The following is a 23,336-nucleotide window of genomic DNA, read 5'->3' on the forward strand; positions in this document are numbered from 1 at the left end:
CATCTTCCCTCTGATAAAAGGGACCTATGAAAAGCCCATCATACTCAATGGTGAAAGACTCAAAGATACTTTAAAATCATAAACATTCTCCCCACTCTTGTTTAGCATTTTACTAGAAGTTTAAACTGGTACAGTAAGAACAAGAGATAAAAGGCATCCAGTTGGGACAGAAGAACTCTAGGGGCGCCTGGGTGGCTGAGTCATTAAGCCTCTGCCTTCAGCTCAGGTCATGATCCCAGGATCCTATCAGGCTCCATGCTCAGAAGGGAACCTGCTTCCTCCTGCTTCTCACTCTCCAGCTTCCCCCTGCTTGTGTTTCCTCTCCCACTGTCTCTCTCTGTCAAATAAATAAAATCTTAAAAAAAAGAAGAAGAAGAGGAACTCTATCCACACATGATATAATCATCTCCATAGAAAATTTTAAAGGGATCTCCCAAAAGCTGCTAGAATAAAAGAGGTTAGCAAGTTTGCAGGATACAAGAGCAATATACAAAAATCAATTGTATTTATACCTACTGTCAATGAACAATTGGACATTTTAGAAACAACACCATTAAAACAGCATCAAAAATATGGAACTATTGGGGGGTAAATTCAACAAAAAGTGTGCAACACCTGTACAATGAAAACAACAAAACATTGCAACAGAAAGTTGCAATAGACCTATATGGTATACATGTTTCAAAAGACTTACTATTGTTAAGTTCACTAACCTCCTCAAAGTGATCTATAGATTTGATGCAATCCCAATCAAATTCCCAGCAAGTGTTTTGTAGAAATTCACAAGCTGAGTCTAAAATTTATGTGTAAATGGAAAAGACCTAAAACAAAACAATTCTGAAAAAGAAGAACAAAATCAGAGGATTGTGCTATCTGGTATTACAACTTATTACAAAGCTACTATAATCAAGACCATGTGGTACTGCCATGAAGAGAGATATAGAGACTAATGGAACAGAGTAGAGAGGTCACAAATAGACAAACGTGAATAAAGCAATTGATTTCAACAAAGGAGCTCGGGCAAATCAATAGGGAAAGGATAATGTTTACACATGATGACAAAACAATTAGAAATCATATGCAAAAAGTTGGACCTCCACCCTGACCTCTCACTCTCTCTAAAATTAACTTGAATTGGATCATAGACCTAAATGTAAGAGCTAAAACTTCTGAAGAAGGTAGGAGAAAATCCTAATTGCCATTGGGTTTGACAAAGATTTCTTTTTTTTTTTTAATATTTTATTTATTTATTTGACAGAGGGAGAGAGATCACAAGCAGGCAGAGCCGCAGGCAGAGATAGGAGGGGAAGCAGGCTCCCCGCTGAACAGAGAGCCCGCAGAGAGCCCTATGTGGGGCTCCATCCCAGGACCCTGAGACCATGACCTGGGCCAAAGGCAGAGGCTTAACCCACTGAACCACCCAGGCACCCCGACAAAGATTTCTTAAAGAAAACACAAAAATCAAGAACTGTAGAAGTAAAAAATCAACAAACTCAGCTTCATCAAAATTAAAAAATTTTGTTCTTCAAAAACATGGTTATGAAAACAAAAATGCAAACAGGCTGGGAGAAATTATTTGTAAAATGTATGTCCGACAAAGACTTGTTTCTGAAATATATAAAAAACACTCATGACTCAATAAGAAGGCAAAAAATGGTTAAAAGGTTTGAACAGACACTTCACCAAGGAAGATATACAGATGGCAGATAAGCACATGAAAAGATGCTCAACGTCATTAAACAGAGGTGATATGCAAATTTAAACTCCAGTAAGATACTCTACACACCCACCAAGATGGCTAAAATTTAAAGTACTGACTGTATGTATCAAGTATGGGTAAGGATACAGAGCAACAGGAATTGTCATACACTGCTGGAGATAATGTAATATGATATAAGCACCCTAGAAAACAATTTGGCAGCTTCCTAAAAGGTTAAACGTAGGGGGGCCTGGCTAGCTCAGTCAGCAGAGCATGAGGCTTTTGATCTTGGGGTTGTCAGTTTGAGCCCCACAATGGGTGCAGAGATTACTTAAAAAAAAAAAAAAAGGTCTACATATGCCGACCATATGACCCAGCCAGGCCATATCTAGTTACCTAAAAGCAATGAGAACGTGAGCTCACTAATGCAAGTACCAATACTTGTACACAAATGTTTATAGCAGGTGTCTTTCTAACAGCCCAAGCTGGGAGCAACCCAAATGTCCATCAACAGTGACTTGATAAATTGTGGTATATCTTTAAAATGGAATAATGCTCAACAAGAAAAAGAATGAATTTTTAGTACACACATTAGCATGGATGAATGTCAAAATAATTATGTTAAGTAAGTGAAAAAAGCCAGCAACAAAACAAAAAGCATGCATTCTGTGTGATTTCATTTATATAAAATTCCAGAAAACGCAAAGTATTCTCTAGTGACAGCAAGCAGATCTGTGGTTTGGGGTATGGCAGTGATAGGGAGAAGCAAAGTGGGCAAATTGGGGGAATATTTAAACAGGTAGTGATTAGCAAGAGTTGGGAAAGGTAGGTGTAAGGGATGAGGGAGAGAGGACATCTCCCAGTCTCTAGTTTCCAGATTAAGGAAAGTGTCTGATGTGCTGCTCCATAGGATAGGAAACACTAGGTTGGGCTTCAGATAAAGTGTTCAGTTTCACATGGGGGAGCTCGTGGAGGTTCAGGTGGAATCACTGAGCAGGTAAGTAGATATTGTTGTCTGTTGCTCAACAGAGAGACCTGGGCTGGAGGCAGAGGATCTCACAACCCAAGTCAGCTCAGCCAGTGTTAAAAAATATAAGTAACCTGAGCATACTGAGAGTATGGGTGACTCCAGCTGGCTTTGGAATGCAATTTCCAAAAAAAAATTCAAAGTGACTAGAAGATAAATTTGTTCAGCTCCTCTCTGGATAATACTGAGATGTTTCATTTTCTTTTCATTCGGTGGTTTAAAACGTATATACGAAGTAAAGAAATCCCCTTAGTTCAGTGAAAAGGACCCTGAAATGTTCAGGATGCCCCAGATCTCCCCTTTTCTCTGATTGATTTTGGACAAACTGACTGTTCTCTGTCCCCTGTTTTCTCTGGCACAGAATTCTGCATTGGCAATGACTTTCTTTTGGCTTTTTTTTTTTTTTTTTTTAATTTGAGCAAGAGAGAGAGAGTGGCAGTGGGCAGGAAAGGATGGTAAGCAGAAGAGGAGGGAGAGGGAGAGAATCTCCATGTGAGCACAGAGCCTGCCAGAAGACTCAGTCTCACAACCCCGAGATCACAACCCTAAGACAAAACCAAGCTCCAGTCAACAGACTGAGCCACCCAGGCACCCCTCTTTCTGCATTTTAAAGCTGTTTTCTTTGAGCTTCCATCTTTTCTGTTTTGGGTCCTAACTGGAAGTCTGGGGTTACGTTCATGAACATGAATCCCATGAGACTGCAGAAAGCTCCATGGGAGCTCATTTTTGGGGTTCTCATTTTTTCTTGTCCCCTTTCTTATTGGCTTCAACTTTTCTGCTTTGGATCATTTTGCAACCCAGGAAGTGTCCGAAGGAATGGCATAGGGTGTTGAAGCCAGGTCTGATGGATAGGGAGAAGGGAGCAGAAGATGGACAAGTCAGGATTATTTGGCTTCTTGCTCCCTATAGAATGTGTGAGAATATGTTGGGTGCTCTGCGCAAGGAGGGTGCACCTCTGTACTCAGTTAGCAAAACGAACAAACAAAAAGCAGAATGGGACAAATAAAAAGCAAATAGTAAAATGGTAGCGTCAAACCCAATGAAATTATTAATCTTTTTGAACAAAAATAGTTTAAACCCTTGATCCATTCATCCATTCATCCAATTTTTATAAAGTATGTGCTAGGTACTGTGACAGATGTAATAGATTTCCAGAATCTTTGTTGTTCCTTTATGATTTCTAAATGATATTAGTGAGTTCATCTAGTGCTTGTTTTTTTCTTTTTTCTTAGAAACATCTTTCAGTTGAGCTCCGAGTTTAGAGAATGAAAATGAATATTTAGATCTATGATTCAGCAAATTACTTCAGTTCTTTGTGATCCTTTTTGGCTCTAGGTCAGGTTCAGAGCCATCTTTTATTTTTATTTAACGTGGTTATTTTGTGTTCTGTTCTTCCAGATTTGCCTTTCTAATTAAATTTCATCCTGATGGATGGTAAAATGAATTTGCCCTCCCTAGTTGCTCTGAGGAGGGGAAGGGGCTTAAAGAATAAGCCTGAGGCAGTGAGAAGGCATTACAGCTGGTAAAATGAATCACGCATACATAAATAATAGAGAACAGACCACCCTGAAGCTGTGAGGCTCTCACCGCATTTTTTCTAAATACGCAAGTGTTAGGGAGAGTACACATTTTTGCAAGAACCTCTGAAATGACTTTTCGCCTTTTGTAAGACTTTTATGTCCTGAGGCCCTGTGTCTTCAGCAGTGAGGTGGACCGATCTCTCTTGAGAGCTTAGTTTGATATTCTGTACCATATGAATCGACAGAAATTTATGATGGAGAATTTTTATTTTCATGTTTATTTTTGTGTACTGTGTATTTTCCCAAGTTTCTATAGTGAATGGGCACTCCTCTAATAATCAGAGAACCAAAACCCACGGTAAATGGCATTTAAAGATAATATTTGTGACCTAGGTATGTGGTGGGCACAAAAGAAATATTTTGTGTGGATATATAATTCTGTTGTAAGGCAGGATTGCAGGCAGCAGACCTTTGGAACTTAGAGCCTGATGCAAATAAACTGCCCCACCCCCTCCTCTAGAAGCTTCCCCAGTATTGTCATGTTTCCTCAGTTTCTGTCCTAGACTGCTTGTCTTCTTCCCCTTCCCTTAAGGGTAAAGCAGTAGCCCATTGTTCCTCTGAGTCTACAGGGCACGACAAAGAAGGCTGGACAAATATTTGTTCAATTTTTGCTTAATGGATTGAAACTGAATTGAAGACGGGCACCTGCTCCTAGCTGCTCTTGGTCTCGGCAGGGATTGCTTGTGTGAAATGGCAGCAAATGTCAGCAGAATATTCATTCAGCAAATGGCAGCTGCTTAGCAGAATATTCATAACTTGGGCGAGCTTGGGACCGTTTTTTGTAAGACGGATGGGTTCTGCTTTCACTGAATTTTGATAGTTTCCCTGGGGGGCCAAGATGTGTGTGGAGAGGACAAAGGAACAGGCTGGGAAAAGAAGGGGAGACCAAGGCTGGGAGCCGATGGCATGGCACATTCTCATTTCTGCTCTGTTTCACTGTCGTCGGTGGGCATCAATTGCTCCTCCATCTGATGAATAACAATGATGACTGTTCCTATTTTGTAGGAAGCAATGTGCCAGGCACTGGGCTGTGGGCTGGTCCTACTCAGGACTCTCTTGCTTGCAGGTGACGGAAAAACCAATTCTAATTTTTGGGGGGATGTAGGGAATTTTCTGGACAATGTACCTGAAAAAAAAATCCAGGTACTTCTCAGAACTAAAGTCCACAGAGAGGAAGAAGGGGATACCTCTTCTTGAATGCAAGGCAGCATAGAAGCTCTCAGGGAATAGGCAACATGAGGAAAGAGATAGGAGAGGATGAGTCTAGGGATAGTATGACACCCAAGTTCCCTGAGGGGCCTGACGCCACCTCTGTCCCAAGTCTTGACCTAGGAGGGGGTATAGTACAACAACAGAAGTCCCAGCAGGTTGAGGAGAAAGCTGAGAGCAGAGAGAGTCTGTGCCCACTTCCTGTCTGGGACTCTGTGCCAGAAGGTCATGTGCCAACACAGGAGGACTGCCGCCAAGTGGTGGTGTGGCATATTTCATGAGAAATGGCTCCCGATGGGGCCGCTGAGTGACCTTTAGTCCCCCTGTGACAAGGAAGGGATCCAGGAGCACCCACATGTTCCCTGTGGGGCATGAGAAGGCAGCTCAGAGAGAGAAGAAACCAATCCACCCTGAGGTAACAGTGGCTGAGAGAATAGGACAGAGAGGTGACCCACTCCTGCTGAGGACAGTCAGGCCCAAGGTCCGGTAGAATGGTTGACAAGGAGAAGCTATTTCTCCACTGGACTTATTGTTATGAGGTTATCAGCCTGGATCTGCTAGAGTGTCACGCTGAAGGAAGCAAAGCTGAGAGATGGAGAATCTCGGCAATCTTCAGTCTCTGGAACTAAATCCAGATCTGAACAGACGTGCCCGGGATTTTCATTTGTATAAGTCAACCAATAGTTTTGTTTTTTGTTTGTTTAAGGAAGTAGTAATTGCACCTTCTGTCATTCACAGCAGAAAGTGCTGAACCCATGTAAGTTAGAGGGAGGCAGCACCAGCAGAGGGGTGGAGCCAGGAATCAGTGAAAAGACAGTCAGAAGGAGGAGGGCTGGGTGGGATGGGTAGACTGAGAACAGGGAGAGAGTCAGGGGTGATGCTACAGGCACAGTGAAAATATTTTGTCTGGCTTCATGACTGGAAGGGGTTGTGTGTCAGACAGGGCAGGAAGGAGCTCAGGAGGACAGGGCATCACATCACAGGAATGCGGGGAGAAGGGCAGGCTACCAGGGTTTGAGGCACCTTGAGCCTTCAGGGGAAGAAGGCATCCGAAGTGGCTGGGGGAATCAAATGATGAGACCGCATGGGTAGATGGGGTTGGGAGCTGGGAACAGACAACTTTGGTGGAGGAAGTTCTAAGCAGAAAACTAGAGAGCCGGCAGAAACATGGGTAAAATATCTGGGTGTAGTATAGTGTAGGAGCCATTAATACACGAGTGAAAGACGAGGCCAAGTGATGGGCTTCTCCAGAACATGCTTCTCGAAGTTAAGTCATAGCTAAACACAGTGTCTATTTTGTTCAAGGCCAGTGTGCTAGGGCACATAGGGGTCACTGACACCAAAAGCCCAACAGTCGTTGTTAGTGAGATCATCTCCCACAGAGAAATCATGTAGGAATTCCTCCAGCTGGAGCCCAACATTGGAAAGAAATGACCCACAAATGCGGTGTCAAATCAAGTTCAACCGCACACCAAGCGGCTGTCTAACAGCACAACACAAATCCACTTCAAGTGCGGGCTGACTCCTCAGGGGCCGGCTCCTCAGAAGTCCCGGGACCGGGCAGGGGTGAGAGGGTGAGGCCTGGGGGCCCGTGACCTGCCCAGGGCGCCGGCGGGCCATCACCACACCCAGGAGCCGCAGGTCTACGGTCCGCGCACAGAGCCGGATGTGGTCGGTGCCGGAAGAGAAACGTGAGTTAGGCTGAACGGGGGCGGGGGCACGGTGGCAAGAATAGTGACAGTTTGGGGCCACGCGTCAGCATTCGCCCGCGGTGGAGGACCCCAAACACGCGTGCCCATCCCAGCACGGGGATCTGGGCGGCGCCTGGCCGGGCACACCGCCCAAAGGCACCCTCAGTGGGACCCGGGGTCCGGGCAGGGTCCGTGTACCCCGGCCGGGACGTGCCATCTGCGTAGTCCCTGATCCCAAGTCCGGCTTTGTGAGGCGCGCGGCAACCCTGAGCGCCTGTGGCCGCGGTCCCCGTGCCCTCAGGATGCCCGTGATCGTGGCTTAGGCACGCTGGGAACTCTGCGGGCTGTCCCGCCTCTGGGGACTGTTTGGCCTCCCCGAGCCAGCGTCGTCACCGCAAACCCTCTCGCGCCCTTCTCCTGGGCCGGACCGCCCCGCACCGCCGCCTCCGGGGCGGAGCTCGAGGGCGCCGGGCGCGGGGCGGGCCGAGCCCGGCGCGGGGCGGGGCCAGCAGGGGGCGCTGCGGCATGCCGTGCGGCCAGGCTGTCCGTGCGCGCCGCCCTCGCCTCCCCTCGCCCCCCTCGCTTCCCTCCCGCCCCCGGCTGAGCAGGCGGCCAGCGCTGGACCCGGCGCGCAGCGGCGGAGCCGGGGCCGGACTCGGGCCGGGAGTATGCACGGTGAGTGGGAGCGAGCCGGGATCGGGCTGGTTGCCGTTGCGGCCGAGCGGTGTGGAGGCGCGAGGCGGACAGGCGTCCTGGGGTCCGGGATTGAAAGCCCGAGGGGATCCTGGGGACGCTCCGAGGCCGGGACGATGGGGCAGAGTCTCCGGTGGGATAGGTGTGCTGGGGCGGGCTTCCGAACCCCGGGTTTGAAGCCCGCGCCTGAGTTCCCTCCCTCCGTTCTCGCTCCCTCCCCAAACCCCAAAACCCCAGCCCCCCGACTTGCTCTTTCTTCCCAAGCCACCCAGCCCCCCGCTCCGCCGCCCCCTGTCCCCAAGCCTCAGCACCCTCCAACTCTGCGGACGATTCCGGCGCCCTCTCCTGCGCCCCTACCTCCCGGCGGGCGCCTCCCCCAACCCCATTGCCTCGAGCTTTTCCTCCTCTAGCCCCGCGCCTCTCCTGCGCCGCCCTCCACCGCGTCCCCGCCCCTGCCACCCGCTCCCGCCGGGCGCCCGCACCCCTGCGCCGAATTCCACCCCGAACTCGGGCTCCCAAGATCTGGGACCCCGCGGCACTTCTGAACCTGCGGGTCTCCAGGTGAGAAGGCGGCGGCAACTTCGCGGCCTTTCTTGGGGGTGGGTCTTGTTTCCCCCGCAGCTGCCTGCGCCGCGCGCCTGCGGGGGTGCGGGGACCCAGCCCAGGGGCCAGTGCGTGCGCGGGCGGTCATGCCTGGGTGTTCGGGTTGGGACTGCGTGACTCAGACCCCACGGCGTTGCTTTTGCTCTTTTGCGACGTTCTGAAGAAGCCAGCTTTGTCACACGTAGAAATGGAATTGGTTTAGAGCTGGTGGCTTGCTTTGTGGCAGCAGCCTGGTTTCAAGTTGTACCTGTGGATTAGCGGGGCCGAAGATGTGGAGCCATATTTTCCCGCTCCTCTTGGCGCTCAGCGAGGCTCTCACCGCCTGGGTGGCTAGTGCCTTCCTGGGAAGGCTAGTATGCTTCTTAGGCTTTCAAAAAGTGAAAATCAGGAAAGATGAGGAGTTAGATCCGCGCGAATGGGGAAACGTCGGGTGGATGGCCCCGGGGCCCCCAAGAGGGCTTCACAACTTGGGGACATTTGTTGGTATTTGCGGAGGGCCCCTGGCTGAACCCGAGTGTAAAGCAGACCGTGCCCAGCCCAGCCTTACAAACGTGACGTGACTGCCAACGGGGCTTGGCAGCAACTCCTTCTCCTTAGAGGTGCTGGTACTCAGTCTGGACATCTGTGGGAAGAGAGTTGAAAGCGGATGGTTTGAAAAGCCTCATGTTCCCTCGAGAGAGGTGGAGATGTATCCGTTATAGCCTAGAAGCCAGTGCCTGGATCTGCCCCATCCCTTCTCCTGGCTTTCATTAAGTCTTGGCTTAAATTAATTGTCTATTTCAGAGAAAGGACATGTAGGGGAGACTTCTCTTTGAGGGATTAGCTGCTGGCCAGCCCACCCTCGCTCCTGCTTGGAGAGGATGCTTTGGGGCACTGGGGACAGGATGGGCCACTTGGCCTCTGAAGCACAACCCTCTGAACATTTGTGTAACTGCGGGATCAGTAATTTTTTTTTTCCTATTGATTGGCCCGAATGGTAATTAGTTCAATATTCTTGCAGCATTGAAGAATGAATTAATAAGTAATTAGCCCAAGGTCACACAGGGGCTCAGTGGGCTCCCTCCGAGTGCCCATGGAATGCTGCGAGTGTCTGCTCAGTCCCCACGGTACCGCTGGATGGTGAGTTGTTGGCTGTCAGATGCCCTGCCAGCCTGGAGGGTCTTCAGGGTGGGTGCATTTCTGTCAGCACCCAGCCTGGCACCCTCTAGGTAAGAGGTGCTCAGTGTTTATCCAGGAAAGAAATGGATCCCCATCTTCAATCCAGTCTGGGTCCATAACTTATGTTTTCCATTGTGCTGCAGTTTTCTTTCTTTTTTTTTTTTTTAAGATTTTATTTATTTATTTGATAGAGATTACAAGTAGTCAGAGAGGCAGGCAGAGAGGGAGGAGGAAGCAGGCTCCCCGCTGAGCAGAGAGCCCGATGTGGGGCTCAATCCCAGGACCCTGAGATCATGACCTGGGCTGAAGGCAGAGGCTTTAACCCACTGAGCCACTGAGGCGCCCCATGTGCTGCAGTTCTCAAAATATTATCCTTAAATTCATCAATTTTTTAAAAGTACATGTCACTGGAGGCAAACTCTTTTTTTTTTTTTTTTTTTTGAGAGAAACTCATTTTCATGTTTATTTGGGGCAGAGAGCTCAGTTTATGGGTCAGGGTGTCTCTGACCTCCGTGGGGACTCCAGAATTTCCATGAAGGAAATCGATTGTCCTTACCATAGAACTGGGGTGATGAAGTGACGGGCACTCCGGGGAGCTAAGGCTTTTGGCTGAGGGAACGAGTCCTGCGTGGCTTAACCTATAGGGCCCTGAGTTGTGGCTTCAGCCCCCCGCCCCCCGCAGGCGTCCCTCATCCCCTTCTGTGATGGGAAGAGGCACTCAGGTAGACCGAGTGCCATTGGCGGAGCCCTGCTGGCTGCTTTAGATGCCACCATCTTCAGTCTGGTGGTTGGTGGCCGCTCCAAATAAATTCCCCACGGAGAGCGGGCAGTGCGGCTTCTTACACATTTCTGGCAGTATGGTTTGCAGCTCTGCAGTGGGGGAGGGAGGCTGCTGTTTTATGAGGATGGTTGTCTGATGGAGGTGGCTATGACCCGCTGATAGACCAAGCAAAGGCCGGCTTTTCTGCCCCTGTCAAAGGCTAGCGCTGGAGAATACAGCCAGAGGCTGAGGGAGCCATGCCCTGGGGGGGTCTTTTTCCAGGAATCTGGGATGGGCTGGCATTCAGAATGTTACCTGGATGTGGGAATTCCCTGCACTGCCCACAGGTTCAGGGTTGTCATGGGCTTATCTTTCTTACACAGACTGTCTCTGGATCTGGCTCTTACCCAGAATTCCTGCAGCTGGTGAAAATCTGTTTTCTCGAAGAGGTTTAATTAATGCCTGCAGTTTGTGAATGAGACAGAGAGGGAGAGACTGGGAGGGGTGGTGGTGCCTGCTATCTCAAGGTGGGTAGGGAAAAGGAGGGGAGACTATCCAGGGTCCTGGAAAAACAGAAGGGGTAGACTTCAGCCCCAGGGTTTGCCCTGCATCAAGGCTTCTGGTTGGTGGATAAGGACATGTGCCCACATTCTGGTATGGGGTTACCATTAGAAGCAGAGTCACTGAGACAGGAAATCTAACCCCAATGGTAACCTGAAATATGGTTTGCTGGGCTCACTGTTCTGGTTTCTAGAAGGCCCTGAAGAACAGCTGAGAGCTGGGTTTAGCAAAGTGGGAGAGTCTGGAACTCTTATAAGTTTTTGAGGGAGGGTTGCGCCCCTTTGGAAATGGCTTGAGTGATGTTGGTCTGGGATCTGGCCCTGGGGAGTCACCTCACACCTGAGATGCTGAGGGGAGAGCACAGGGGAGTGGAAAAGGAGAAGCAGCTAGCAGAGTCTGTGCACCCACACTTAGGGGCGAAGAAGAGGCAACAGCTACCTTCTGGTAGGATGGTGGGCCTTTTGACAGAAGCAGTCTTCCAGGGACGCTCCTTGAGCCTGCTGGGCAGCCTGGCAGATGGGTTAGGGCCTGCTGAAGCCCCTTCACCTTGCAGATCCTGCAGGCCAGCCATGAGGAGGCACCTGGGAACCTGGAAATGAGTCGCAGAGTCTGCCCTGAGTTCGAAAGGCTGGAGGGTCAGGGTTCGACTTCCGGCCTGCTAGCCTCAACCCCCAGAACCAATAGGCTGCTCTGAATGTTCTTGGGCCTCGGTTGGACAAACCCCTGTTTTTTGGAAAGGAACCACTCCATCAGTAACGAAGGGAGGAATAGTCCTAGGTGCATGGAAGAAGATAAATGATTAAAAAGATAAAGTGATTGAAAAATGGACTTAGAGGGGCCTCGTGGAATAACTCCTGCACCCAGGAGGCAGCCTTGACTGTGTGCTCTTGGCTGGGTCATCCATGTACCCTCCCTCCCTTCCTCTGCCCCTCCCTCCTCTGTCCAAACCCTAGTCCCCAGTCTCATCCTTCTGCACCACACACAACAGTGAAGCTGCTTCTGTGCTGGTCCCGTGGGGTGGGAGAGAATTTGGGGAACTCAAACATCTGTAGGAACTTGAAAATTCTGTTTCTATTTGCCCAGTCACTTCCCCAACGAACAAATACATTCATGTTTCCATATTATGGGCTAGCCTTTGTCATGCGCTTACCACACTGTGCCTCTGTGTATAACCGACTTCCTTAGAGCTGTAATCCACAGCATTGAAACCAGACCTTTAAAAAACAAACTAAGATGAAAATTATTGCACCTGGTTTGACACTCTCCCCCGCCTGCCCCTTCCTCTCTGTTCATTTGTGGTTAGAGTCATAATTTATACCGAATTTACAAATAGTTTGAATACTATCTGCCCTACCCCTCAATTAGAAGGAGACATGTGTCTTCCCAACTAACAAAACCACAGCTTACTTTCCTAGACCTACCTCATTCTTGGATGCAATACCCAACATTAGGCCTTCAGAGATACGCCATATCATTTTGAGCTTTTAAATTATAAAATGAAGCTCTTGTTTGCTGATTTTGTCAACTAATACAGAAGAATCTGAAGTTAGAATAGAACATTTACTGCCTTGTTAACTCTGTGGTTCTCAAGTGAAAGAAGCAGGTGGATTAAGGTGGAAGAACATTATTATCGTAGAAATGTCTGGAAGCTCAAAAATAATAATGCAGGGATGTAGTCTCACAAAAAAATAAATTGGGTTTTGAACATTGTTACTGAAATGTGCAGAGATATAAATAGGAACATCCATAGAAGTATGTAAGCAAGTATAGGACGTTGGTGAGTATTGGGTGCCTGGGTGGCTCAATGGGTTAAAGCCTCTGCCTTTGGCTCAGGTCATGATCCTAGGGTCCTGGGAACGAGCCCTGTGTCGGGCTCGCTGCTTGGCAGGGAGCCTGTTTCCCCCTCTCTCTGCCTGCCTCCCTGCCTACTTGTGATCTCTGTCTGTCAAATAAATAAATAAAATTAAAAAAGAATTTTGGTGAGTAGTGACTGACGAGTATAGAAATTTTAATCTTTCATTTTATTGAAATATATTAATATGATCATACATTAGGCTTGTGTAGTACTTTACCATATAAATGGGCAACTGAGTCCATGATCTCATTCAATCCTTCCAGCATGTTTGGGATCATGGGAACAGGGGAACACCAGGGGGTTTCAAAGGCTTCTAGAACTCAGAACTCTTGAGCAGGGAAATACTGTGTAAACCTCGATATTCCTGCTACAGCTGCTTGATAACCAAATGTGGCTATGTAGTTATTTGAAAATTATAGGTAGTCTCTTTCTTAGGGGTAAAAGTAGGCCTTCTTTAAAATGTTCTGCAGGTCACAAAAACTATGATTAGCACCACCGGAAACCACCTGGAAGGATTTCTCAGGGTTTGTGAGTTTCAGAGGTTCTCTGCCGATGACTTTCTAATAGTAGAGTACCTGAGTTTGTATATTCAGCATAGTACAGTAGTGAAGAGTGTAGGCTTTGAAGCCAGGCTGGCTTTGAATCCTGGATCTGCCATTACTGGTCCTGTACACTTGGGCTAGTTACTTAACCTCTCTGTGCCTCAGTTTCTTCATCTGTAAAATTGAGATGATGATGATGATGATGATGATGAAAATTGAGATGCTGTTATTGTAAGGCTGAAGTGAAATACCATGATGAAGACTTCGAACGGTGCCCTAGCACATGGTGTGTATTAAAAATGTTAGCTGTTACTACTATTCATTCATTCCTTAAAAATAGGGTTTTGGTTCCAACCAGCTGCACTGAGTTAATAGATAGGAGAATGGATAAGACACAGGTAGTCTCTGTCCCTCTGGAACAGAGGACACCATGCTTAAGTTCACAGCGAAGGACATGAAGGGTAGTTGAGACGTTTCCCAGGCATTCACCTGGCTCTGGGCCACCTATCGTGGTCATGAGAGCCTAGGGTGGGCCTGTAAAGGGTTGACCACGGCAGGAGGAGGAGCTGATGACCTTTAGCAGGTACACACTGGTGTGACTTGGCCTTGCCGGCTGTTTCGGGTAGGTACTCGAAAGATCGGTCTGTGTCCGACACGCGCTGGTTGTTAATGTTTTCACTGTAACTCTTGGCCTCGGGTTGTTAGTGGGAAGTGTGATAAAAGACCATAAACTCAGTGTTTGCACACCTGCTTTGCCAGCAGTGTTCCTAGTCCGGGTGGACAGCACACTGCCCTGGCCACTGCTTTGGACTGGTCTTTCAGCCGCCCTGGAAGCCTATAATACCATAAGGGACCCAGTTCTCAGTGAGGACTGGCACAGCTGCTCCCAAGGATGAGTAGGGGACTTGCCAGAGGCAGAAGACCAGACTCCTGTGCTTCCTGTGTCTTCCTTAGCCAGAACCATCGGCATATGGAAGATCTCTGGGAAACTGTTGATAGGCTTGGGTTTAATAACTGGCCCTGGAGAAGGGAGGTCCTCCCTTGCTCTGTGTGCCTTACAGAGAAACTCCCACTGGAAGCCTGCCGACCAGCCCCTGCCATCAAGGCCTAGCGAGGGACTCTAGCCATGGGCCGTGGATGAGAGAGCCTGGGATTGCTGCTGCCTTAGGAACACTAGCGCCTCTCTGCCCTGTTTAAGTGTGATTGGTATGCCCTTGGCTCTGGGCTGGAGCACTTCTGTTAATAAGTTGGCAGGCAGACTGGAAACCCGATAGGTCTCTTAATGACGAGCCTGCTTATTTTTATTCATTTTTAAACTACTGGAAGTTGAAGCAAATGAGGTTCTGCTGTATTATTATTTTTTTAAATACTTGCCCCATGCTTGGAAGATAAAGACATGGCAAATAATATCATTCCTTTTTTAAAAAACCATTTATTTGTATGTAGGCAGAACAAAGTTAGAGTGCTCTAAGTTTTCTGGTCATGGGTGCCTCTTGATTTCCCAGATCAGGTCATCTCATTGCCAATTTGTCTGTCTCCATCGCAGTTCCTAATGGAAACGCAGACCTGGAATCAAAGCTTGGACATTTCTGGTCGCAGGTCATGGCACAGACAGTTGATTTCGTTTTGGCTCGGTCTTCAAGGTGAAAAATTACTGTGTCTTTTTTGAGAAAGAAGGTGTATTTCCGGAGATGACTTAACACCAGCAAGCAGGAAGATGTTGGCAAGGCTGCCTCGTTCTTGGTTCATCTCATTTACAGCTTCTCTAAGTTAGTGGCATATGATTTTTTATTTTCTCCTCTTGTGCATCTTGCTTTAATGAGTGCTGATTATCTTGGAACAGCTGCATTAATTGATGGTGTTTAACCACTCAACATACAGTAAGTAATTGCAGTTGGCTTGGCTGATCCTAGCTCATTCTTTTTACTTCCCTTTGAGCTTGAGGAGTGTTTCCTCTGTGTGCTGAAGGCCAGAAAGGGAGTTGGGAACTCCTTGCCCCCATGTCCTCCCACCTCACATGCTCACACTCCCCTGGGACACTGTGTGCCATGATAGCATTTGTGCCTGCTGCATGCGTATTTTCTGCTCATGGACCTGTCTCCCCAGCTTCCCTAGGGGCTCCTGGAGGCCCAGTGGCCTCATCCAGCTTGTCTCTGACTCTTCACCACTTAGCACAAGGACTGGCAAGAAATATGCATTGGTAAAGGCTGGGTGAATGAATGCCTGGTTGGTTGCAAAGCAGTCAGTTGGGCTTTTGACTACAAGTAACAGAAAGCCCTACTTCAGTGGCTTAAGCAAATAATGATTTCTTTTTCTCCTGTAACAAGATGTCTGAAGGTAGGTGGTTGCTAGCATTAGTTTCAACAGCTGATGTCTATCTGGACTGATACTTCTGTTCTTTTCTTGGCCTTTCCTTCATGGTGGCAAGATGATTGCGGCAGGAAGGAGGCACCAGCAGCATGGGTACCTTTTATCAGGAAAGCAGACATTTTCTTTTCTTCTCTTTTTTTTTTTTTTTTTAAGATTTTTTCATTTATCTGAGAGAGAGAGCAGAGCGGGGAGGAGAGGGAGAAGCAGGCTTCCCACAAGCAGAGACCCCGATGTGAGGCTCGATCCCAGGACCCTGGAATCATGACCTGAGCCGAAGGCAGACGCTTAATCGACTGAGTTACCCAGGTGCCCCAGGAAAGCAGATGTTTTCCCCAAAACGCCTAGCAGACCACTCCCAGTTTAAAGGGCCATGTGAGTATCTGGCAGGGCACAGTCCTGACAAGAAGAGTTATGTGGGCTCACTGCTAAACAAACAACCCAGATAAGCTTAATGACCCAAACAGGGCAGGCATTTACTTTTCGATCACACAAAATCCAAAATGGCTGTTCCTAATTCTCCGACAGGTGACGAAGGGACCCAGGATCTTAAGATGGCCATTCTTGCTTACATTAATCAAAAGAAAGGAGGATGGAAGATGGTGTGTGGGAGAATTTTATGGGCCAGGCTTGGAGGTGGTGAATTAATTCCACTGATTTTCCATGGGGATGGCGGGGTGGCGTATACTTAGACACATGGCCACACCTCCTGCAAGAGAGGCTGGGGAACTTAGTCCAGGAAGAGGCATTAGGTTTCACGATTAGCTGGCAATCTGCCACACTGTCCCCCTCCCCACCCCCCTCCAAAATCAGAGCTCTCCTAGGAAGGAAGAAGGAATGAATATTGTGGGACAACTGGGGGTATCTGTCTTACAAGGAAATACTGTGCTAAGAAGGCTCCAGCCAAAAATAGTCTTTTCTTTCTGGATCATCTGTCTTAAATCCCTGCTTCTGTTCCTACCTTTGGGAACTGGGCCAGCAGGGCAGTAGCAGGTCCTCATTATCCCTCTTTCTTGACCCAGGGCATGTTCTTAGCAGCTTTATAGGAATGAGCCATAATTGATCCCCCCTCAGCAGTTGAAGATTACCCCCAGAAGAAATGGCCCTCAGCACCCCTAGGCCAGAGGAGCTCTGAGCCTCTGAGAGCTCCTGGCTTATGAGCCTTTCAAGTGCCCCCACTCACCTAACCTTCCAAAGTTTTTCTTCCTCTTCAGCCCCCACAAGAGCCCACTTCCGGAAGGGAAGAGAGGGTGCAGGAGAGAGATACCTCTGCTTCCCACGCCAGTGATCTGAGATGTATTTTCCCAACCACTTCCTTCTCTTTTTTCCTCCATCAACATTAATGAATGATCCGTTGATCTAATGGGTTTTAGCGTTCTTGTTTGGTTTGTTGTAGGTTTCTGTGACAGGTGCCTCTCCTTCCACAGCATCTTTCTTGATTCCCTTCTTTCCTCCCTCCCTTCCTTTCTTCCCACACAAACTTACTGCCTGCTGAGCACCTGCTGTTTACTCAGCTCTGTGTCCACCTAGCCTTGGAGGTAGATAGGCAGGGAAGCTGACATGAGCCTATGTGTCATTGAGTACTATGAGAAGGCTCTGGTTGACCAATACTGGGGAGCCTCACCTAGCGTTGGGGTCAGGGAGAGCTTCCCAGAGGAGCTGGCTTTTGAGCTGAATTTAAGGATGAGCAGGAGATGGGATGCCTGGGGGACTCAGGTGGTTAGGTGTCTACCTTCGACTCAGGTCATGATCCCAGCATCCCGGGATCAAGTCCTGCATTGGGCTCCCTGCTTAGCAGGGAGCCTGCTTCTCCCCTGCTTTTGCTCTCTGTCTCCCTCTCTCAGATAAATAAAATTTTTAAAAAAGCAAAACAAAAAGGATGAGCAGGAATTAAGCAGGTCAAGAAGGTACCTGGGCGGAGAGAATGAAATGGGCACAGACACTGAGTTATGAGAGGGGGCATGTGGGGCTTCAGAGGGACCGGTGAATAGGTCCAGTGTGCCATACTTGGGGTAGGGCAGTGTGATCAGGCTATGGGGAGGGTGGGTAGGAATCTGAGGAGGGCCTCGCCCCCATCCCAGCCTCTGCCCTGCAGGGCTTGCTGTTGGAGGTTGAGTAGGATATGGGCCCATTACTTGTACCATCCCCTCTTCTGCCCCGTCCCTCTGTTTCCGATTCTTGTCTGGTCCTTTGCCCGGGAATTACTGAGGCTATAAAGATAGAGGCCAGCACAGATCACCAGCATGTAGTTGGTGGGGAAAGTTGAAACTGTCATTACATATCAAGATGTGTGCCAGCTAGGTCTTTGATGAAGCCCTTTCTTAGAGCTCCGAGGATGAGGTTCTAAAGTTGGTTTACAATTTTTTTCTTCTCCTTTCAACTCAGACCAATACTTCTGGTCACCTGGCTCAGAACCTGGCCTGGTTGTGCCTGTTTCCAACCCTGAGGGCAGACTGAAACCCACCAAGTGAGGTTGGCCTTGCTGTGGGCTGGCCTGTTGGGAGGGGCCAGGTCATCTCTGTGGGCCCGTGACGTGCTGCCATGCAGTCCACGAGGGGTTTCCGTGCAGGCAAGGAAGATGCGGGCACTGCCTGGGGAGGGGCCCGCTCTCACGGCCAGGCCAGCGGGTGTGCTCAGCTCCCTGAGGAGATGAAGGCTGTGCCAGGGTTTAGCAGAGCTGTCAGCTGCCTTCATAGAGACGAATGGCCCCAGGGTGGTTTCCTTTTCTCTCCATACCCAGCTGTCTTGTTAAGGTGGAATTGACAGTGCTGGGGGGTGAGATGCAGAGAGGAACCTTCATGCTCGTCAAAGTCCAGGGCTGAATGGACCCAGGGCTGAATGGATGGCACTTTGTCTCCTTGTCTCCGGTAAAGGAAATGTCAATCCATAGAAGGAAACTCAGACCAGTGACCTGGTGTTTACTGCGTGCCTTCTTGGTACTAAGGGCTGTAGGGAATGTGCATAATAACAAAATGGAAAAAGGAGGATCCTTACAACCTGTGATGTGATTTATAATAAGAAATAGAGATGTGTTCATCCCTGTTTCTGACACAGAGCCCCTAAAACCTTTAGAATTTCCTGCAGTTGAACCAAAGGTGTCTTTTGTTATGCTAACGAGGTGATGTTTTTGAAAGCCTCCAGGTAACCTAAGGGTAGGAACCTGCTGGGCCTTTAGAAGGTTGGAACTCTCAGTCCCCACCCCAGACCTTCCCAGACCGGAGGGGGATTGGAGGTCAAATCAGTTGTCAGTAGCCAACGATTCAATCAGTCAGCCTATGTAATGAAGCCTCCATGAAAACACAAAAGGATGGGTTCCAATAGTTTCCAGGGCTAACCGGCACCCTGGGAGAGGACATGAAAGCTAGGTGACCTTTCCCACATGCATGTCTTGCCATGCACACCTCTCCCATCTGGCTATTCCTGATCTAGTGAGTCAAATGTTTCTCTCAGTACCGCGGGCCACCCTAGCAAATTAATCGAACCCAAGGGGGTTCGTTGGAACCTCCAGTTTGCCCAATTGGTCAGAAGCACAGGTGACAAGCTGGATTTGCAGTTGGCCTCTGAAGTGGTGGGGGCTGATGGGGTGGGGGGGGCAGTTTTGTGGGACTGAGCCCTTAACCTGTGGAATCTGATGCTATATCCAGCTAAGTGGGGTGGGATTGAGTTGATCTGGGACAGCCAGTCGCTGTTGGAGAACTGCTGGGTGGTGTAGGGCAAAAACCCATACACACTTTGGAATTAGATACAGAATCCTTAATACCCTAAATGCTTTCCAGGGAGTACCTAATCCTTTCCACAACCCCCATGAAATAGGTGATTTTACATTCCACAAGAAAGTAAGCTCCACGAGGGAAGAATTTTGGACTGATTTGGTCACTGCTGATCCCAAGCTTTAAGAACTGTGCTTGGCGTATAGCAGATGCTCAGGAAATGTTTGTTGAATGAATGATTGAATCACCGTTCACAGGTGAGGAAGCCGGCTCAGAGAGATGAAGTAAGCTGCCTCAGGTGCCGCCACTGGTAAGTGGTGGAAGAAAAGGCCTGGATCTCAGTCCCCGGAAGGCACCACGAGCTGTGACTTCGGGGTCCCAGCCCCTTGCCACTGAAATGTGGGTGGCTTCCAGGATAACCCTGGAGGAGGGCCCACAGCCTGTCTGGCTGACATTCTGACCAAATGCAGCAGAAGCTTGGCAAAAGCTAGCGTTGGTATGGCAATGAGCCTCGAGCCCCCAAATGCCAAGGCCTACAAGGTTGTCTGCCTTCTTGGCTGTCAGGGCCTTGCTGTAAACTCGAGGGTGGGATGAATATGCAGGAGTGTATCTGTCAGCCGCTCAAGAGTGATGTTTTTGGGTTGATGCCTTCATCCTGTCATGCATGTATTCAGGAACCTTCTGTGGCTCCTTCCTCCTACAGGAGACTAGTCCGGCCCCAGTCACTCTCCACCCTCTTCCCTGATGAGTGACTGCATAAAATCTGTCACCAGTCAGCAGTAGAGAGAGGTGTGTACTCTGCCTCCGCCCGGGTACCACTGTGTACATGGTTTATCCTCTCTGAAATGCCAGCTCACATCACGCATGCCCACGGACGTCCATCCTGCCCTTGTAGCTTTAGCAGTTTCTGCCTCTTCCTTGAAGCCCTCCAATGACCAGCTAGCACCCTGCCCTCTTCCCGGGCTCCTGCAGCCTCCATCTGTCTATACAGTGTGTTTCCTAATGGCCTTTCCAGAGTCCTGGTTTCTGGGCCTGAGATGGGGCTTCTGCTGAGTGGGACACCCCACCCCTCCTAATGAACTCTGATTTTATCTTCTTACACATCAGGTTTAGTGTTGCATTAGTTTTGAAAGGAGGTGCTCTTTCAAAACTACTGTCTCTTTATAACTTATACCCAAGAAGTCTTGTGACTTCTTGCTTAACTGCACTGTTGGGTTTTTGTTTTGTTTTGTTTTTTTGTTTTTTGTTTTTAAAGATTTTATTTATTTGAGAGAGAACGTGCAAGCGGGCCTGCCATGCAAGGTGGAGAGCATGAAGCGGGGGAGGGGCAGAGGCAGAAGGAGAAGCAGACTCCCTGCTGAGCAGGGAGCCCAACCAGGGGGGTGTCCAGATCCCAAGACTCTGAGACCATGACCTGAGCCGAAGGCAGACACTTAGCTGACTGAGCCACCTGAGCGCCCCATCAGCTATGTTGTTTAAAAAATAATTTGTTATTATTATTTTTTAAAAGATTTTATTTATTTATTTGACACAGAGAGAGAGAGAGATCACAAGTAAACAGAGCAGCAGGTGGCGGGGGTGCAGGGGGCAGGGGGGCACTGGAGCAGGCTGGCCGCTAGCAGGGAGCCCAATGCAGGGCTCAATCCCAGGACCCTGAGACCATGACCCGAGCTGAAGGCTGAGCTACCCAGGTGCCCCTAAAAAATAAGTAAGTTCTGCAGCTTCCTTTTTTTTTAAATTTTGAAAGTAGCAAATGTTTAAGGAAGTTTGGAAAATACAGAAAACTATAAATGAGAGAAGTCTTGCAGGATCTCACCACCTACTTAAAGAATTGTAAACCATTCTTTCGTCCTTACAGTTTGTTTCAAAGAAAAGATTACTTGTAATCCCAGCCATAACCACTCATAACATTAAGGGTCTATTTTTCTCTTTCTGGTGTTCCTTTAAAAATTGTCTCTTTTAGTGATTTTTAAAAATAGCAATAGGTTCAAAATTCTAAAAAGTGTAACAGTAAAAAGTCCCACTCCCAGCCCTGTTTCAAACCACTCAGTCCAGTTTTGTAATATATATTGTTTATAACATAATTGAGCTCAAACTGTAGCTGCTATATTTGTAAAAAGCTGCTGTAGCTTGCTTTATTTATTTATTTTTTTTAAAGATTTTATTTATTTGACAGAGAGAGAGATCACAAGTAGGCAGAGGCAGGGGGTGGGGCGGGTGGGTAAGCAGATTTCCTGTGGAGCAGAGAGCCCGACAGGGGGCTCCATCCCACGACCCTGAGATTATGACCTGAGTTGAAGGCAGAGGCTCAACCCACTGAGCCACCCAGGCACCCCTATAGCTTGCTTTTTTGACTTAACAGCATCACATTTCCTGCTGTCATTATTAATCTTTTTTGTTATTTGTACATAATACATTGTAAAAACAAAGCATTAAATGTATGAGTAAATTTTGAAAAGTCCGCAGTTGAGATGACCACTGTTAATTTGGAGGCTGTCATGAGCACGCAGTGAAGGCACACACACGAGTTGTGTCTTTCCACAGTGTCCGCTTTATTCAGTGATAAAGGAAGGTTAAGTCACAAATCACAGGTTCACGATTCCAGACTCTGTTGCGGGTCCCCGTGTGATTAAACTTGGCTTCCTACACAGCACACAAGGCAGGACAGAAGACACGCCACACAGCGAACAAGCTAACAGAAGGGTGCAGGACGTTAAGGAACCAACCACGCACGAAGTCAGTCTAGGGGCGTACCGCTGAGATAAGGCCCAGGGCTGGTCTGGCTCAGCCCTCGGCACTCGCTGCTTCTGATGTCCGAGCAGTGAAGGATCTGGGGTCTGTTTAGAGATCCATCCGGCAGAGCCTTCTCAGCAGTTGCCTTTTTTAAGTGGTCAGACATCGAAGGGGTGTGTCTGAAGTCTGACAGTTTGCTGCCCAAATCCTCCCCTTTCTAAAGGGCTTTAATCAGTTTTGGGTCTCTGCAGAACCCCCTCTGGTTCTGCCAGTGATCGGTTCTGGGGTGTCAGCTGACGTGAGTCCCAGGGGTATCTCCTTAACTGCTTTTTTTTTTTTTTTAAGATTTTATTTATTTATTTGACAGAGAGATAGCACAAGAAGGCAGAATGGCAGGCAGAGGGAGAGGGAGAGAAGCAGGCTCCCTGCCGAGCAGGGAGCCCGATGCAGGACTCGATCCCAGGACCCTGGGATCATGACCTGAGCCGAAGGCAGCTGCCCAACCGACTGAGCCACCCAGGCGCCCCTCTCTTTAACTGCTTGCATCACTGCTTGACATGAGAGACTCCATGTGGCTCTCAACAGAGGCTGTCTCCTTCCAGACCTTATTCTGTGAGTTTACGTATTCTCTTCAGATTTCCTTGTATATGCTGAGCTGTGTAGATATCTTAACTATATGAGATACCTACATAGCAGATACGCACTGGATCTGTGACGCTGCCACTCGCACGCTGTCTCATTCATTTTTAACTCGTAGAATCTGGAGGTTTGTCCACATCCACAGCTAAGCCTGTCTACCTCTTTCTCTTCCTTCCTCCCTTCCTTTCTTTTTTCTTTTCCTTGTTTTTTTTTTAACATTCTATTTTTAAGCAATCTTTATACCCAATGTGGGGCTCAAACTCACAACCCTGACATCAAAATTCACATGCTCTCCTGACTGAGCCAGCCAAGTGTCCCCCTCTTCCTTTTTTAAGGCAGAATCATGTTCCATTGTTTGAAAAACTGTAATTTTCCAACCATTGCCCTATGGGTGAACATTTCGGTTTTCAGACATTTGTATTTATTCCTATTGCCGCTTTGCACCCGTGAACGAGCGTTTTTTGAGAATAGAGACCCAGAATACAAATTCCCGGTGTAAAGAGTATTAG

General features: G+C 48.3%; 1 protein-coding gene across 1 annotated transcript in view; it reads left to right on the forward strand.

Annotated features, from left to right (window-relative positions):
- Positions 1–7,758: 7,758 nt before the first annotated feature.
- Positions 7,759–23,336, forward strand: part of PXYLP1 (2-phosphoxylose phosphatase 1) — a 72,534-nt gene continuing 56,956 nt past the window's right edge. Inside the window, exon 1 of the mRNA XM_080794696.1 lies at positions 7,759–7,881. The gene's annotated coding sequence lies outside the window, so the exon portion shown is untranslated. The remainder of the gene's footprint in view (positions 7,882–23,336) is intronic.

The sequence above is a fragment of the Martes martes genome (genome assembly GCF_963455335.1).
Source record: "Martes martes genome assembly, chromosome: 1".
Lineage (NCBI taxonomy): Eukaryota > Metazoa > Chordata > Mammalia > Carnivora > Mustelidae > Martes > Martes martes.